This window comes from Podarcis vaucheri, assembly GCF_965113315.1.
Source record: "Podarcis vaucheri genome assembly, chromosome: 4".
Classification (NCBI taxonomy): Eukaryota; Metazoa; Chordata; class Lepidosauria; order Squamata; family Lacertidae; genus Podarcis; species Podarcis vaucheri.
The window spans coordinates 10984876-11002862 of record NC_138762.1 but is presented as its reverse complement, the minus strand read 5'-3'; the positions used below and the strand labels follow the sequence as shown (position 1 = coordinate 11002862).

Genomic DNA, 17987 nt, shown 5'->3' with positions numbered 1-17987 from the left:
GCTATCGAACTCTTCGTTCTAGACAACAGAAGATAATCCTCTAAATGCAACCAGGTTAATACCCACACAGCCTCCCTGCAGTGATAAGCATGAATTCTCCTTGTGAAGTTTCTCGTATAGGAGGCAAGCTGCAAACGAAACAGCAGGAACTGGGCAAAATAACGGCAGGGTTTTGTGCATGGTTTGGACTCATAGGAGTTCGGGGGAGGAAGCGTGTCAGGCGTAGGATGTGGCGCTTTTGAAGAACAAGACATTTCATTTTTTAATATTTATATTTTATTAAGGTTACGTCAGTTAAAAGAAATAAAGTGATACAGAAAAAGGAGGAGGAAAAGTGAGAGGAAGAAAAACAAAGGTATAAAAGCGAAAATATGCATTAAAAAAAAGCGCAATATATTATATTCCCATACATTCTTGTATAAATTGGTATAGTGTTATTGTCCTTGTTGTTGTTTAGTCCTTTAGTCGTGACCCCCTGGACCAGAGCACGCCAGGCACTCCTGTCTTCCACAGCCTCCCACAGTTTGGTCAAACTTATGCTGGTAGCTTCGAGAACACTGTCCAACCATCTCGTCCTCTCTCGTCCCCTTCTCCTTGTGCCCTCCATCTTTCCCAACATCAGGGTCTTTTCCAGGGAGTCTTCTCTTCTCATGAGGTGGCCAAAGTATTGGAGCCTCAGCTTCAGGATCTGTCCTTTCAGTGAGCACTCAGGGCTGATTTCCTTCAGAATGGATAGGTTTGATCTTCTTGCAGTCCATGGGACTCTCAAGAGTCTCCTCCAGCACCATAATTCAAAGCATCCGTTCTTCAGCGATCAGCCTTCTTTTTGGTCCAGCTCTCACTTCCATACATCACTACTGGGAAAACCATAGCTTTAACTAGACGGACCTTTGTTGGCAAGGTGATGTCTCTGCTTTTTAAGATGCTGTCTAGGTTTGTCATTGCTTCCCTCCCAAGAAGCAGGCGTCTTTTAATTTTGTGACTGCTGTCACCATCTGCAGTGATTATGGAGCCCAAGAAAATAAAATCTCTCACTGCCTCCATTTCTTCCCCTTCTATTTGCCAGGAGGTGGTGGGACCAGTGGCCATGATCTTAGTTATTGTCCTAGTGCTTATGTAAATGCTAATAGCCCTACCACTTTTTGTATAAACTCATTCCAGATGTTATCATATTTATCCATAGAGGGTCTGCGCCTGTAAGCAGTCCATTCATAAATTGCCAGTGATGTCATACTGTCAGTCCATTGATTGAAGAGTATAATATCTTTGTTTTTCCAATTCCTCAATATCAATCTCTTGGGCACCATTAGGGCACGGAAAATCCATTTCCGTTGCCTCATTGATAATTTCCATACTGCAGGTATATAGTTCAATAAAATATTCTCTGCTGAGAGATTTAACTTTTTCTGCACATAGTTACACATTCTAGCACATTCTCCCCCAAAACTTGTTAAGTAAAGAACACTGTACAAACATGTGCTTCAGAGAGGCATTGTCCTTGCAATATCTCCAACACTGAGCTATCTTAGCAACCCCTTTTTGGGTGGCACTGTGGGTTAAACCACTCGGCGGTTCGAAACCACGCAACAGGGTGAGCTCCCATTGTTCGGTCCCAGCTCCTGCTAACCTAGCAGTTTGAAAGCACACTGTGCAAGTAGATAAATAGGTACCGCTCCAGCGGGAAGGTAAATGGCGTTTCCATGCGCTGCTATGGTTTTGCTAGAAGTGGCTTAGTCATGCTGGCCACATGACCCGGAAAAACTGTCTGTGGACAAACGCCGGCTCCCTCGGCCTGTAAAGTGAGATGAGCGCCACAACCCCAGAGTCGTTCACAACTGGAGTTAATTGTCAGGGGTCCCTTTATCTTTAAAGGATTTCAATAAACTCGAAGTATTATTTTCTGTTGTATTAGTCTTAATTTTAAATCTAATGACACCTTAGGTATTGAAGCTAATACATTTTCCCACTTTCTGTGTAACAATGATAGTTCCAATTCTTTATTCCAATCACCTCTTACAGTCTGCATATTAAACTTGTGTATTGTTAATAGGATATCTATAAAAAGTAATTGCTGGCTTTTTATTTGTGAATGAGCGGTCCAATTGTTTCAATATCTCAGGTATCTCAGAAGCTGAAAGGGCTGATTGCCCAAACACACTTCTTAGGAGATGTTGTAAGTGAAGATATTGCCCTTGGGCTGCATATTTTTGTGTTAAAATAGCAAAAATATAAAATTCATCTTCCCCATAGATCAGTTGGTCCAATGTCAATACACCTGCTTCCATCCAATTTTTCCATATCACCATCTTTTTTTTGCCATTTTCAGTGTGGGGTTTCCCCACAGGGTAAGTTTAGCATGTGAAGAACAAGCAAGCTTCTAAGCTCTCATGATTGCAAAGATGTGCTTGTATTCTCAGAAGCCAGAGAGGCGGCGGAAGGGATTTCCAGCGGAGTTCCCTTGCCTGGCAAAGCGTGAATAAATTATGCAAATTAGGGCATGCAAATAGAAGAGCAAATTATGCAAAATAACAGGGACGTGGGTAGACAGTCAATAAAAGTAGCTAAACTGCCCTGCAGAATTGGGGGGGGGGGAATGAGTATTGGCCTGGACTTTTGAAAATTAAAAGCGAGGGTGCCAAATAATCATCCTTGGGGATGCAGGCATTCCGTAAGTGGAGAATCACCATTAAAAAGCCTCTGGGCCTCTGCATATCACCCTCCGGACTCTCACCAGATCACATTCACTTCCCAGAACTCAGCAGCCTGCTGGGATGTGTCCCTCAACTCTGTAAATGCATCTTGTTTGCCTGGAAGGAATATGGAAATTAATAATAATAATAATAATAATAATAATAATAATAATAATAATAATGTGTGTGTACGCAGAAATCTGGCCCAGAATGTAAGCACTGCTTTGTGTGTGTCTCTCTCTCTGTGTGTGTATAATTAAACTTTCTGTTTTACAATTTAAAATACTAATTTAAACATCTTTAAAATATCAGTGACTTTCCTTCCTCTCTTTTCATAGTTCATTTTGCATATCATAAATCCCTGGATATTTTACAAAAACTAAACCATTCAGTATTCCATTATTGCATCCATCAAAACTTATTTACACTGTTGAATTTATCCTAATGCTGCCAGCGTTTTCAACTGTACACAATTTCCCCCCATATATTCCAATCTTCTCTAAACGTATATTCTCCTTGTTGTCTTATTCTACATGTTAAGTCCGCAAGCCGTGTATATTCTGTCAACTTAAGTTGCCATTCTTCTTTCGTTGAGATCTCACTCATTTTCCATTTTGGGGCTAATGAAACACGGGCCGCAGTAGTGGCATACATAAATAACATTTTTTTGACACCTACAAATTTTCATCTGAATTATCCCCAACAAAAAGGACTCTGGTTTTTTGGGGAAAGTACTTTTAAACATTTTTTTTCAATTCATTATGGATTATTTCCTAATACATTCTCTTCTACCCTTTTACAGCTCCACCACATATGAAAGAATGTTCCCTCCACCTCATTGCATCTCCAGCACTTAGCTGATTCAGTCTTATATCTCTTAGCAAGCCTAAGGTAAAGGTAAATAGACCCCTGAACATGAGTTCCAGTCGTGTCCGACTCTGGCGTTGCGGCGCTCATCTCGCTTTATTGGCCGAGGGAGCCGGCGTACAGCTTCCAGGTCATGTGGCCAGCATGACTAAGCCGCTTCTGGCGAACCAGAGCAGCGCACGGAAACGCCGTTTACCTTCCCGCCAGAGCAGTACCTATTTATCTACTTGCACTTTGACGTGCTTTCGAACTGCTAAGTTGGCAGGAGCAGGGACCGAGCAACGGGAGTTCACCCTGTCGTGGGGATTCGAACCACCGGCCTTCTGATCGGCAAGTCCTAGGCTCTGTGGTTTAACCCACAGCGCCACCCGCGTCCCGAATTTAGCAAGCCTACTTGGAGTTAAATACCATCTGCAAATCGTCTACCATCTGTAAATCATCTATGGAATCTAAGCAATTCTTCAAACTGCTTTAGTCTCTGACCCACCACTCACCCCACCTCTCTCAGCCATGAATCTCCCTCCTTTCTCCCTTCTGCAAAATAGAACGGGACCCCTGCTCCTTCCAATCCCAACCAAACCCTCCCACTGGCTGAGCCTTCATTTAAATCACTGACTCCTACATCTCCCATCATCCTTGACCCCTGGGCATGCTCGCTGATGGGAGATGGAGTCCAGCAACAAGCTCCCCATTCTTGCTCTTCAACCCAAAGGTGTCACCACGATTGCCTGTGTTTCAGTGATGGGCTCATCTCCCTCAGGGTGTAACCTATATTAGCAACCTCCAGCTGACCCTTGAGGGCAAAGATGCTAATTAATAAGGAATAAACAGGATAACTTTCCCAGCAAAGGTGCATGAGGAAAGAAAACATGGGTGCAGGGAGGCGTGAGACGCACAAGTTCATGCCTTACATTCTGCCATCACTCTGCCTGGGTTCTCAGCCCTAACTAAACCCATTCTTACTCCTTACAATCACACCTGCCTCAAATCAGGTATGTCAGCAGTGCCGGATTCATGTATAAGCTAAAGAAGCTATAGCTTAGGGAACAACTCTCTCTCCCGCCCCCAAATATACTTCTTAATTGTATTTCACTATTAATATACAGTGGACGATCGGGTTGCGAAAGTGATCCGTGCGGGAGGCACGTTCACAACCCGCAGCGTTCACGTCTGCGCACATACCGGTTGAGATTTGGTGCTTCTGTGCATGCGCAAAGTGCAATTTAGCACTTCTGCGCATGCGCGACTGCCGAAACCCGGAAGTAACCTGTTCCACTACTTCCGGGTTTCGGCGGCTCCATAACCCGAAAACCGCAACCTGAAGCGTCTGTAACCTGAGGTATGACTGTACTTCTTAACTGTATTTCAGTTCAACAATTACTTTGATAAAATACGTATTTTGTTATGTACAAATGGCTCAAGATACCTATGAGGTCCATAAATTACCATATAGCATATATTCAACACAAAAAACAGTGACAATTTGTTGTTGACAACAACAACAATTTATTTATACCCCGCTCATCTGGCTGGGCTTCCCCAGCCATTCTGGGCGGCTTCCAACAAAATATTAAAATACAGTAATACAAAGAACAGCTGGGCATATAAGTTACCTTCAGTAGCTTAGGGCCTCATCAAACCAAACCCAGGGTTTGGTAAAGGGGTCCCTTTACCTTTACCTTTACTCCTGGGTCCTAGTCTGACATTCCAACCACTATGCCTCACTGCCACTCCCTTGGCTTTGCATCCGGGCCAGCGGCAAATGTGGAATGAGCCATGGCCTGACTTGGTGTAATTCCCAGCAGGTCCTGATAGTCAGAACACGAGGTGCAAACCAGTTGGACTTTGAAGGATCTGCTGTTGCTGTTTTTTAAAGAAGCTCATTGGGAGTTGAACCCAGGCTAAGGAGGAATGCTTGAAATTCCTTGCAACCGGTGGCAAACGAAGGAATGAATTTAACATCCAGCGCCAATGCCTCTGTGGATTAGTTGGCAGCCTGGCTGGTCATGAGATTTAAAATCAGCAGACAGCCAAACCAAGGGAGATTAAGATGAAAAATGCCAAGACTTGCTAACATAAGTGCAGGTTGATGACCAGAGTGTTTCTGGTTCGCTCCCCCCTCTCCCCTCCCCAAGGCTGGCTTCCTATTGCGGTTGCCAACTAACTAAATACCCTGGCTGCTCCTCTGCCTTTAAGAACAGCTTGAGCAGCTGAAGCTTTTTCAGGGCAGATTGAACTGCTGTGTAAGGCGCAAGAGCGATGAACACTTTAAAAGAAGAAGTTGGCAACTCTACATTCAATAATATATTTGTGAGCTTTCCTGCCCTATCGGGCAAAGTACCCGCTGCCTTGGGACGCGGGTGGCACTATGGGTTAAACCACAGAGCCTAGGGCTTGCCGATAAGAAGGTCAGCAGTTTGAATCCCCGTGACGGGGTGAGCTCCCGTTGCTCGGTCCCTGCTCCTGCCAACCTAGCAGTTCGAAAGCACGTCAAAGTGCAAGTAGATAAATAGGTACCGCTCCGACGGGAAGGTAAACGGCGTTTCCGTGCACTGCTCTGGTTCGCCAGAAGCGGCTTAGTCATGCTGGCCACATGACCCGGAAGCTGTACGCCGGCTCCCTCGGCTAATAAAGTGAGATGAATGCCGCAACCCCAGAGTCGTCCACAACTGGACCTAATGGTCAGGGGTCTCTGACCAGGGGTCGCAGGCAAGTCCTAGGCTCTCTGGTTTAACCCACAGCACCACCCACAATCCTTATGTGCTGGTAAAGGTAAAGGTACCCCTGACCATTAGGTCCATTCGTGACCAACTCTGGGGTTGTGGCACTCATCTCGCTTTATTGGCTGAGGGAGCCGACGTACAGGTTCCGGGTCATGTGGCCAGCATGACTAAGCCGCTTCTGGTGAACCAGAGCAGCATACGGAAATACCTATTTATCTACTTGCACTGGCGTGCTTTCAAACTGCTAGGTTCGCAGGAGCAGGGACTGAGCAACAGGAGCTCACCCCGTCGCAGGGATTCGAACCGCCGACCTTCTGATCAGCAAGCTCTAGGCTCTGTGGTTTAACCCACAGCAGCACCCACATCCCTTACAGTGCGTCTTACTTTTGAGCAAATATACATAGGGATTGCTCTGCTTGGAAGGAATTCAATGAGACTCAATCAAGTGTGTACAGGATCGCAGCTTCAGTCTGGATCCAGCCCAGTGTGTTTCATTGCTCCATGTGGAATTCTATCCTGTTGCTCTCTGCTTTCTGCTCTTGTTTATTAAGATTGTTTTGAATGCTTAACTTCTTCTCTACAGTATTTGCAACTCTTCCCAGTTTAGTGCCACCTGCGACGCACGGACAGGTATGTTATCAAAGTTTCATGGGGGTTCTGACGAGACCCATCAGGAAACGCACATCAATTTTTCAACCCTCTCAGAGAAAGCACAATGGAGCAGTCCCTAATTTCTGAACCTCAGAACAATATGCCGGAGAGAAGGGGGTGGGGAGCGTGAATAGTATGGCCTTCTCCTCTTGCCTTTGGCTTTTTTGTCTAGCCAGTTTTGTAAGGTTGCCAAGGAATTTGATACAGGTTGGCCGCAAAGGGACAGGCCAGGTGATTTCCTTTTGTTTGTAGGCTATTGTGTCTGAATCAGAGAGAAGATCATTTAGCAACACAAACGGGTTTAATTGTTTCAGCATGAGGAAAGCCTGATAGCAGATGCTACAGGATTCACATCCCTTGAAATTTGGGCCTGGTGCTCTATCTAAAAAGAAAAGGTTTATCCAGAAGATCAGTCCAAGTGAGCCCTCAAAGATGTAAGATCATCCCGAGGGCAGTAGAGGAAATGTCTCCCTTAAAAAAAAGAGGATGTAGGAAATGAACACATTCAGAATACGGCTAGACCAACGCTGTTTTCTCTGACCTTCCGCCCTCTCCTTTTCTACCATAGGGAGATTTCTGATCTGCAGCCCCCCCCCATGTGCTGTCTGAAGTAGTACAGTCCAGGAGGGGATCTATCAGGTGATTTTGCTGAACTTATAAATCTGCTCCAAATTTTGCACACTAAGATGATCATGGCCACTGGTCCCATCACATCCTGACAAACAAAAGGGGAAGAAATGGGGGCAGTGAGATATTTTACTTTCATGGGCTCCATGATCACTGCAGATGGTGGCAGCAGTCGTGAAATTAAAAGACGCCTGCTTCTTTGTGAGAAAAGCAATGACAAACCTGGACAGCATCTTAAAAAGCAGAGACATCACCTTGCCGACAAAGTTCTGTATAGTTAAAGCTATGAGTTTCCCAGTAGTGATGTATGGAAGTGAGAGCTGGACCATAAAGAAGGCTGATGGCTGAAGAATGGATGCTTTTGAATTCTGGTGCTGGAGGAGACTCTTGAGAGTCCCATGGACTGCAAGACGATCAAACGTATCCATTCTGAAGGAAATCAGCCCTAAGTGCTCACTGGAAGGACAGATCCTGAAGCTGAGGCTCCAATACTTTGGCCACCTCATGAGAAGAGAAGACTCCCTGGAAAAGACCCTGATGTTGGGAAAGATGGAGAGCACAAGGAGAAGGGGAGGACAGAGGATGAGATGGTGGGACAATGTTCTTGAAGGTACCAGCATGAGTTTGACCAAACTGCGGGAGGCAGTGGAAGACAGGAGTGTCTGGCGTGCTCTGGTCCAGGGGGTCACAAAGAGTCGGACACGACTAAACAACAACAACAACAATTTTGCACATACACCATTTTGAAAGAGATTTCAATTAAAAATATTTGATGGCTAGGAGTATATATATATATATATATATATATATATATATATATATATTTGGTTTCCTATTGCCATGCTGGAAAATTCTCCTCCCGTGCTCCATCAATTAATGAGAAACAAGAATTGCTCTTGGAAATTCATCCAAGGGGGGAAGGAAAATTTAGCGAAATACTTGTGGGTGGGGTGCAGAGTTTTGATGCACATACCTTATTTTTGAGGTGACCGAGGGGTGCTTGGGAGTGTCTTTTCCTTCATTCTACAAACTGCCTCACCTGCACCGTGCAGCCTCCCCAGCTGCCTTCACCTCAGTTAAAGCCAAGAGGGTGATATCTTGAGGTAACGCTCTCATGGGGCTTTCCCCAGAAGCACTCACAGTGTTGAGTGTTGAGGGAAGTGCGAAGAGGACTCTGTGAACAGGATGCAACCCAAGACATATCAGTCTAAACCTGGCATCTCCAACCTTCGGCCCTCCAGATGTTTTGGACTACAATTCCCATCATCCCTGACCACTAGTCCTGTTAGCTATGGATCATGGGAGTTGTAGTCCCAAAACATCTGGAGGGCCACAGATTGGGAATGCCTGGTCTAAACTTTAAAGGACAGGGAGGTCAACATAGAGGCAACAACAACAAAAACAACAACTTATTGCTTATACCCTGACCATCTGGCCGACGAAGACAACAACAACAACTTATTATCCCCAGCCACTCTAGGCAGCTTCCAACAGAATATTAAAAACATAATAAAATATCAAACATTAAAAACTTCCCTAAACAGGGCTGCCTTCAGATGTTTTCTAAAAGTCAGATAGTTGTTTATTTTCTTCACATCGGAAGGGGGTGTTTTTCACAGGGCAGACACCACCACCAAGAAGGCCCTCTGCCTGGTTCCCTGTAACCTCACTTCTCACAATGAGGGAACCTCCAGAAGGCCCTCGGCGCTGGACCTCAGTGTCCGGGCTGAACGACGGGAGTGGAGATGCTCCTTCAGGCCTACTGGGCCGAGGCCATTTAGGGCTTTCAAGGTCAGCACCAACACTTTGAATTGTGCTCGGAAACATACTGGGAGCCAAGGTAGGTCTTTCAGGACTGGTGTTATGTGGTCTTGGCAGCCGCTCTCAGTCATCAGTCTAGCTGCCGCATTCTGGATTAGTTGTAATTTCTGGGTCACCTTCAAAGGTAGCCCCACGGAGAGTGCATTGCAGTAGTCCAAGCGGGAGATAACCAGGGCATGCACCATTCTGGCAAGACAGTCTGCAGGCAGGTAGGGTCTCAGCCTGCGTACCAGATGGAGCTGGTCCGAGATACAGGGATAATCTGGGAATCTGGAGGTCCCTTGCTCTGCACAAACCCCAGAGTTTCACCCAATCTTCCAGCAGCAAGTCTCGTTGCTGTGGAGCTCTCCGTAGGGCTGGGAATGCTGTGCGCCTGTGACCTAAATAAGCCACATTCTTCTGAGATTGCTTGCAGGGCACTGTGTCTATTTGCAGAACAAAGTGCACGTTGACAGGCGCAGAAACTTTATGGCCCTTTCGATTCCTGGAACTGGAAGCCTAAGGAACTCCCAGCTAGGGACTTCAGATGCCTCTCACCCACCTCTCTAGGAGAGGTTGACCTGTGTGTGGCAAATCTTGTCCAATAGAGAATCACAGAACTGTAGAACTGTAGAGTTTTGACCTATAAAGTCTTAAACGGCTCAAGGACCACCACTTTACATATGAACCTACCCAGTCCCTGGGATCATCTTCTGAGGCCCTCCTTGAGAGGTCAGGAGGGTGGCAACACGAGAACAGGGCCTTCTCTGCAGTGGCTCCCTGTCTGTGGAATGCTCTCCCCAGGACAGTTCGCCTGGCGCCTTCATTACACACCTTTAAGCGCCCTGAGACCCACCTACCCCTGGTATAGGGTGGTATATGAATTCTATAAATAAAATAAATAAATAGAGTTGAAAGGGACCCTGACAGTCATCTAGCCGTCCCTGGGTGGGCTTGAACTACCTACCTTCTGGTTTACAGCCAAACGCACTGACCCACTGAGCCGTTTGCATCCACACTTTGGGGCAGCCGAATCTTCAGCCTCCACCCTCGCCACTACCACAGTCAAGGCCGGATTTAGGTTTGATGAGGCCCTAAGCTACTGAAGGTAATGGGGCCCTTTATATGTCCAGCTGTGCTTTGCCAACAACAAATTATTGCTGTTTTTTGTGTTGAATATATGCTGTTTGGTCATTTATGGACCTAATAGGCCAATTGCACAGGTTGCGATGCAACCAGTCCATGCAGAATGTAGGCACCCTATATATAAAGGTAAAGGGACCCCTGACCATTAGGTCCAGTCGTGGCCGACTCTGGGGTTGCAGCGCTCATCTCGCTTTATTGGCCGAGGGACCCAGCATACAGCTTCCGGGTCATGTGGCCAGCATGACCAAGCCGCTTCTGGCGAACCAGAGCAGCGCACGGAAACGCCATTTACCTTCCCACCGGAGCAGTACCTATTTATCTACTTGCACTTTGACGTGCTTTCGAGCTGCTAGGTTGGCAGGAGCAGGGACCGAACAATGGAGCTCACCCCGTTGCGGGGATTCGAACCTCTGACCTTCTGATCGGCAAGTCCTAGGCTCTGTGGTTTAACCCACAGCACCACCTGCATCCCTATATATAGAAAGGAGCAAACCAGTGATGTTTTAGGGAGCAGGCTAGCAGAGGGGCCCATGACTTACATCATAGGAGCCTACACAACACAGAACACTGTTGCTGAATGTAGGTTTTATTTTATTTGCTTTTTATCTTATATTTTGGAAACGTACATCCAGTTTTTTTCCCTTTAATTTTTTTAGGGGGCCCCAAGAGAGTGGGGCCCTAAAATATAGCTATACAATCATTCACCGCCACTAGTGAACAGGGTGGCTTAAAAGAGCGCCATGGTTAAACAGGTGCCATAAGGGCTCAGAGCCCCCTCCCTGGTGGTGTTTTGTATATAGCATAGGGAGTCTCCATCTTCCCCTTCGCCTCAGGCAGAAACATATCTTGAGCCGAGCTTGGATTCACGGATGAATCTGGTGAAAAATTTGGTGTTTTTCCACAGGGGAGCATCAGCAGTCGCTTAAACACCTGATGAAAGTTTAATGGCTGCCTGTTCCCAGGCCAGGAAGAGAAACTTAGAGGTGGTCTGTCGAGAGGCGTTGTGTAATGTGAGGACATAATTTCCTTCAGGACATAATCCCCGTCGCTGAGGGCAGCCAAAATGGCCATTTAATCCAGCCTGGAAATGGCGGGGGGAAGGCAAGAGAGAAAACAGATCGATGCAGAAGACAGATTCTCTAACACAACCGCTGCTGAGGGAGCTAAAGATGCTCTTTTGATGATGGGTGGGTTTCATTAAAGAAGTGGGAAATATACCGTATTTTCCCGGGTATAAGATGCCCCCATGTATAAGATGACCTCTATTTTTTTGAACCCAAAATTAAGAAATAGGGCCAGAGTCAAAGCCCAAACCTGTGAATTCACCATAAGGCAGCCCCCAATCTTTGACTATTTTTTCTAAGCACAAAAATCATCTTGTACATGGAAAAATTCGGACTCAGGGAATTCCAGCCTAGTAACGTGTACAGGAATGCATTTACTGAGGCAAAGTGCCCACAAAAACACATATACAGTGGTACCTCGGGTTACATACGCTACAGGTTACATACGCTTCAGGTTACAGACTCCGCTAACCCAGAAATAGTGCTTCAGGTTAAGAACTTTGCTTCAGGATGAGAACAGAAATCATGCTTCGGTGGCGCGGCGGCAGCAGGAGGCCCCATTAGCTAAAGTGGTGCTTCAGCTTAAGAACAGTTTCAGGTTAAGAACAGACCTCCGGAACGAATTAAGTACTTAACCCGAGGTACCACTGTATTCATGAATATAATGTACATAAATGCATCATACTTGCAGAAATGGCTTTGCAAAAAGGAAGTGTATATTAGGGAAAACTGAAGATAAAAATGTGAGTTGCAGAAGAAATTCCCATTATACTGTTGCTTAACTTTCAGCATTTAACAGCAACGACAAATAACAAAGTGTTGTGGAGAACAGATCCGATCACTGCAAAAACCGGAAAGCGAAATCAATAGATCTGCCCATCCTTACTCCTGAGTAGTCCCCCCTTTTTCCCTAGCCAGCCTCCACAGCCCCTGAAAAGGCTTTGGAAGCGGGTGAGCCAAAAACGGCTTTCGTTCATGGCAGAATAATCCGTTCCATGGTAACCCGGCGATTGTGAAGTCACAAGTTAGCAAGCACGAGACAGAGAAGAGGAGCTGGACAGGATGGGGAGAACAGAACCCTGTTCCTTCATACTGTGCCTCTTGAAAAACAACGCTGTCCAGGGTTGTAAAGACTGTGGAGAGAATAATTGGGTGCACTCTTCCCACCTTAGATCAAATCTAGGCTTCCAGGTGCCATAAGAAAGCTGCAGAGATAGCACAGGATAGTGCGCACCCCGGAAATGATCTCTTTCAACTTCTGCCTTCTGGAAGAAGGTCCAGGGTTATAAAGACCAGGACTAGCCGCCTGAGAAACAGTTTCTACCCAAATGCGATTTTGGTTTTAAGCACAGTATAAGGAGTCTCTATGGGAATATATTGTACAGTGGTACCTCAGGTTAAGTACTTAATTTGTTCCAGAGGTCCGTACTTAACCTGAAACTGTTCTTAACCTGAAGCACCACTTTAGCTAATGGGGCCTCCTGCTGCTGCCATGCCGCCGGAGCACAATTTCTGTTCTTATCCTGAAGCAAAGTTCTTAACCTGAAGCACTATTTTTGGGTTAGCGGAGTCTGTAACCTGAAGCGTATGTAACCCGAGGTACCGCTGTATTTAAAAATGGGGTATCAGAGTTTTTAGGGACTAACCAGGTTGGGATAGCTGGGATAGCAGGCTTGTTGGGTTTTGAATGTCTTATGTAGATTTTTCAATTTCGTTGTTCTGTATGGGACAATGACAATAAAGATATTGTATTGTATCGAAATTCACCACCCCAAGATGTATGTTGGCCTGGAGAACTTTCAAAGGTTTGTCTTCCGGAGAATTTATGCAGAAGAACCTCTCCCTGGCTCCCAGCCGGTAACAACTACCAACAACGAGTAAAAGGAACTCTTAAAGAAGTTATCAAACCTCTCCATTCTGAAGGAAATCAGCCCTGAGTGCTCACTGGAAGGACAGATCCTGAAGCTGAGGCTCCCATACATTGGCCACCTCATGAGAAGAGAAGACTCCCTGGAAAAGACCCTGATGTTGGGAAAGATGGAGGGCACAAGGAGAAGGGGATGACAGAGGACGAGATGGTTGGACAGTGTTCTCGAAGCTACCAGCATGAGTTTGACCAAACTGCGGGAGGCAGTGGAGGACAGAAGTGCCTGGCGTGCTCTGGTCCAGGGGGTCACGAAGAGGCGGACACGACTAAACGACTAAACAACAACAACAAAGAAGTGATATTTCTTTCCCCTTCAAGGGGCTACAATGGAACACAGAGAGCTGCCTTACATTGAATGCCAGTGCAGACACACAAGGGTTTAAAATACTAAACCACTAGATACTTGCTCCCTCTCCCGTTTTAATAAAAGCTGGGGATCCGGGCCAACTAATATTCCAAATGGGTAGAGGCTGGCATGGCTTCAGTCAGGGCAAAACCTGCCCAACAGGGCCATATGGCAACCCCAAACTGTCTTGTCATATTGAGTATCTGCTGCAGACATCTGGGAATTCGGAGACACTCCCTTGGAGAAGTGTGTTCGAATTCTGAGTCAGCCAGAGGTAGAGGGGTGAACTGCCCTGGGATAAATCCTACAAATAAATAGGGATGGAGGAGGAATTCAGCTAGCTTTAAAAGGTGAACCTTCCTAATTTGAGAAGCAAAACACATTATTAATTTAATAATAATAATAATAATACCCCACCCATCTGGCTGGGCAGCTCACAACACACTCATCTGAATTTTGTAATGCAGTTTTCCAGTCCCGGTGCTATGTATGGAAATGCATATACTAGCTGCATGTTGTGTATAAAAATGGAAAGGTGGGTGGAAATAGCAAAGAAAGGTGCATTATATGAGGGGACATTGCTTTGCAAAAAAAAAAGTGCAGATCAGGCAAAATTGCACGCAAAAATTTGTATATCAGGAGCACTTTGCTCTAAAGTGCTGGTGAATTATCACAAGGGCTTTTTAAAAGGGAAATCTCAGACTGGTGTGAAGAACTTAACTTAAACAGCCTCGGTCCACTATATCTGAAGGAACGTCTCCACTCGTATCATTTGGCCAGGACACTGAGGTCCAGCTCCGAGGGCCTTATGGCAGTTCCCTCACTGCAAGAAGTGAGGCTACAGGGAACCAGGCAGAGAACCTTCTCGGTGGTGGCACCCACCCTGTGGAATGCCCTCCCAACAGATGTCAAAGAGAACAACGACTACCAGACTTTTAGGAGACATCTCAAGGCAGCCCTGTTTAGGGAAGCTTTTAATGTTTGATGCATTACTGTATTTTGATATTTTGATGGGGGCCGCCCAGAGTGGCTGGGGAGGCCCAGCCAGATGGGTAGGGTATAAATAATAAATTATTATTATTATTATTATTATTATTATTATTATTATTATTATTATTAACTGATGGGTTGTGTATTTTTGTGATTATATATTGTAAACCACCCAGTGATCTGTCAGTATCTCAGCTCGCAGTCAGAGGTAACTGGTCCCCCCGGGCAACCGACTGAGATACTTGTTGACCTTCCCGTCTGCGTCTCCCGGCAGGCAAGGTCGTAAATCAGCGATCCTCCTCAAACGTGAGAAGAACACACCCTCCTCCCTCCTCCTTGCATTCCCCCAGGGAGGGGAAGAGACAGACAGGAGTCCTATTTACATGTGTTTTATTCCTGTCATTCAGCAGTACAGAGAAACGTGTCTGTACCCTTCAGACTCCAGCAGTAGAGTCACAACTCCGCCCCTGTACTTCTAGTACAGGTCAGATGACACTCTGAGCTAACATCCGGTGCTCAGTATAGAGAATGGACTGCCCCTTTTCCCCACCAGAACAGTTCGAGACTACAACATCCTGTTTTGCTTTCCAGCCACCTGCAGCTGGCTTTTGCATTGCTGCTTTTTCCTGACATGATCCTCATATGATGCGCAACGTAGAAATGTTTATTAATAAATAAACTTATATATAAGCATAAGATAAGTTAAGGTTGCAGTGCTCTCTATAGCCTGCTTACTCAGATGTTAGTCCCAATGAACCCAATGTGCCTTTCACCCTAGCAGATATGCTTAGCATTGCAGCCTTAATGACATTCATGGAAGAAAGTTCCGCTTCACTGCCCCTGCAGTCCCCTACTATTATTGTTCAGGTTCAGGTTTAAATATATTTTCCATTGGTGCAAAAGACTCTATGATCACCAACACCTGAGACCTACCACTTTCCCCTTGAAATTCCCACCTCCCACTTTTAGCACACCACTAAACTTCCAAACACAGACACAGGTGGCGCTGTAGGTTAAACCACAGAGCCTAGGACCTGCTGATCAGAAGGTCGGTGGTTCGAATCCCCGCAATGGGGTGAGCTCCCGTTGCTCGGTCCCTGCTCCTGCCAACCTAGCAGTTTGAAAGCATATCAAAGTGCAAGTAGATAAATAGGTACCGCTCCAGCGGGAAGGTAAACGGTGTTTCCGTGTGCTGCTCTGGTTCGCCAGAAGCGGCTTAGTCATGCTGTCCACATGACCCGGAAGCTGTACGCCGGCTCCCTCGGCCAATAAAGCGAGATGAGTGCCACAACCCCAGAGTCGGCCACGACTGGACCTAATGGCCAGGGGTCCCGTTACCTTTACCTTTAAACTTCCAGACAAGGCATGTCCCTTTGCAAACACACTTTTATCCCCCTGCGGAACTGGTTTTGGAGGGAACTGGTATCCTCCTGGGGAAGTGATTTTGGGGGGGAACGCAGAGAAAAGAGGAAGGGATAATTGCCGCTCTGCTGCAAGTCGCTCCCCGGTCCGAGATACTTTGTACTTAAGCCAGGCATGTCCAAAGTCCGTTTCAGGGGCCTAATCTGGCCCGCCGGATGTTTTAATCTGGCCCCCAGGCAGCATACGTCCTGGGATAAAATCCTAGAAAAAGCCCAACAACTTTGGGGTTAACTCCTAAAAAAGCTCAAGAACTTTGGGGTAAAAATGTATTAAAAAAACCCAAACTCAACGACTTTAATCTTAAAAAGCTTGGGCACCCTCTGAGTTAAGCCATCGGACTAATGTTATAGGCAACTGCATTGCAATGTGTAGTTTGCCCCTGATGTCATCCGCTAAACAGAATCTGTAAAGACGCACGTTCGACAGGTATAGCGGGCAGAATGTCTGTATTTACAGGCCGTCTGCCCTGTATTATCCAGGAGGATGTCGGTTCTCGCGGCTTCCATTGGGGCAAAACAAAAGCTCCACATTCCTCCCAGCAAATGGATTCTGCCGCCTTCTTGTTTGGAAGTTGTCCTGACCTGATTAAAAGCAGATGCACAGAAAACGCCAGGATCCCGTGCCGTCCTTGCAAAGTTGTTGCGTTAAATGCTTGGGTAGATACAATGGGTTTCTCTCTCCAACTGTCCTGAGAATCTATTCTTTTCTTTCTTTCCTTCCTTTCCTTCCTCCTTTCCTTTCCTCCCTTCCTTTCTTTCCTTCCTCCTTTCCTTTCTTTCCTTCCTTCCTTCCTTCCTTCCTTCCTTCCTTCCTTCCTTCCTTCCTTCCTTCCTTCCTTCCTTCCTTCCTCCCTTCCTTTTCTTTCTTTCTTGGCAAGTGAACCCAAGCTCTGGGTTTATTTCAAGGCCCTCTTGCAGAAGACCCAAAACTGTACCATTCGCTAGCATGCCAGGCGATAGACGCAGCCACCACCTAATGCATGTACTGTACGTAAATTGTGGTGGATGCCTGTCGGCTACTGAAGGCTGCTAACCAGCGCAGTTAGAGGCAGCGATGCTTCCACAAACCCATTGCTGGAAACGACAGAGGGGAGAGTTGCTCTTGTGCTCAAATCCAGGTATCTGGTCTACTCCTTTGAGAGCAGGTGGGCCAGTGGTGTGATCCAGCAAGCTCTTCTTACGTTCTTTGTGGAAATGCCTTTTTGGTATAGTGACTCTTTCTCCGCCCCCTGTTTTGTATACCACCCTTTTATTTCTGCACCAGGCATTCTTTTCAAACTCATAGAATCATAGAATCATAGAGTTGGAAGAGACCACAAGGGCCATCGAGTCCAACCCCCCGCCAAGCAGGAAACACCATCAGAGCACTCCTGAGATATGGTTGTCAAGCCTCTGCTTAAAGACCTCCAAAGTAGGAGACTCCACCACACTCCTTGGCAGCAAATTCCACTGTCAAACAGCTCTTACTGTCAGGAAGTTCTTCCTAATGTTTAGGTGGAATCTTCTTTCTTGTAGTTTGGATCCATTGCTCCGTGTCCGCTTCTCTGGAGCAGCAGAAAACAACCTTTCTCCCTCCTCTATATGACATCCTTTTATATATTTGAACATGGCTATCATATCACCCCTTCACCTCCTCTTCTCCAGACTGTTTAGTTTGAGGCTGCTAAATTAGATCAGCTTCTTTGTGTTGTTTTATATCAGGGGTCAGCAAACTTTTTCAGAAGGGGGCCGGTCC

The 17987-nt window shown here is 46.1% G+C and overlaps 1 protein-coding gene across 3 annotated transcripts in view; it reads right to left on the bottom strand.

Annotated features, from left to right (window-relative positions):
- Nucleotides 1-17987, bottom strand: part of MYO7A (myosin VIIA) — a 175240-nt gene that overhangs the window by 154025 nt on the left and 3228 nt on the right. The window lies entirely within an intron of this gene.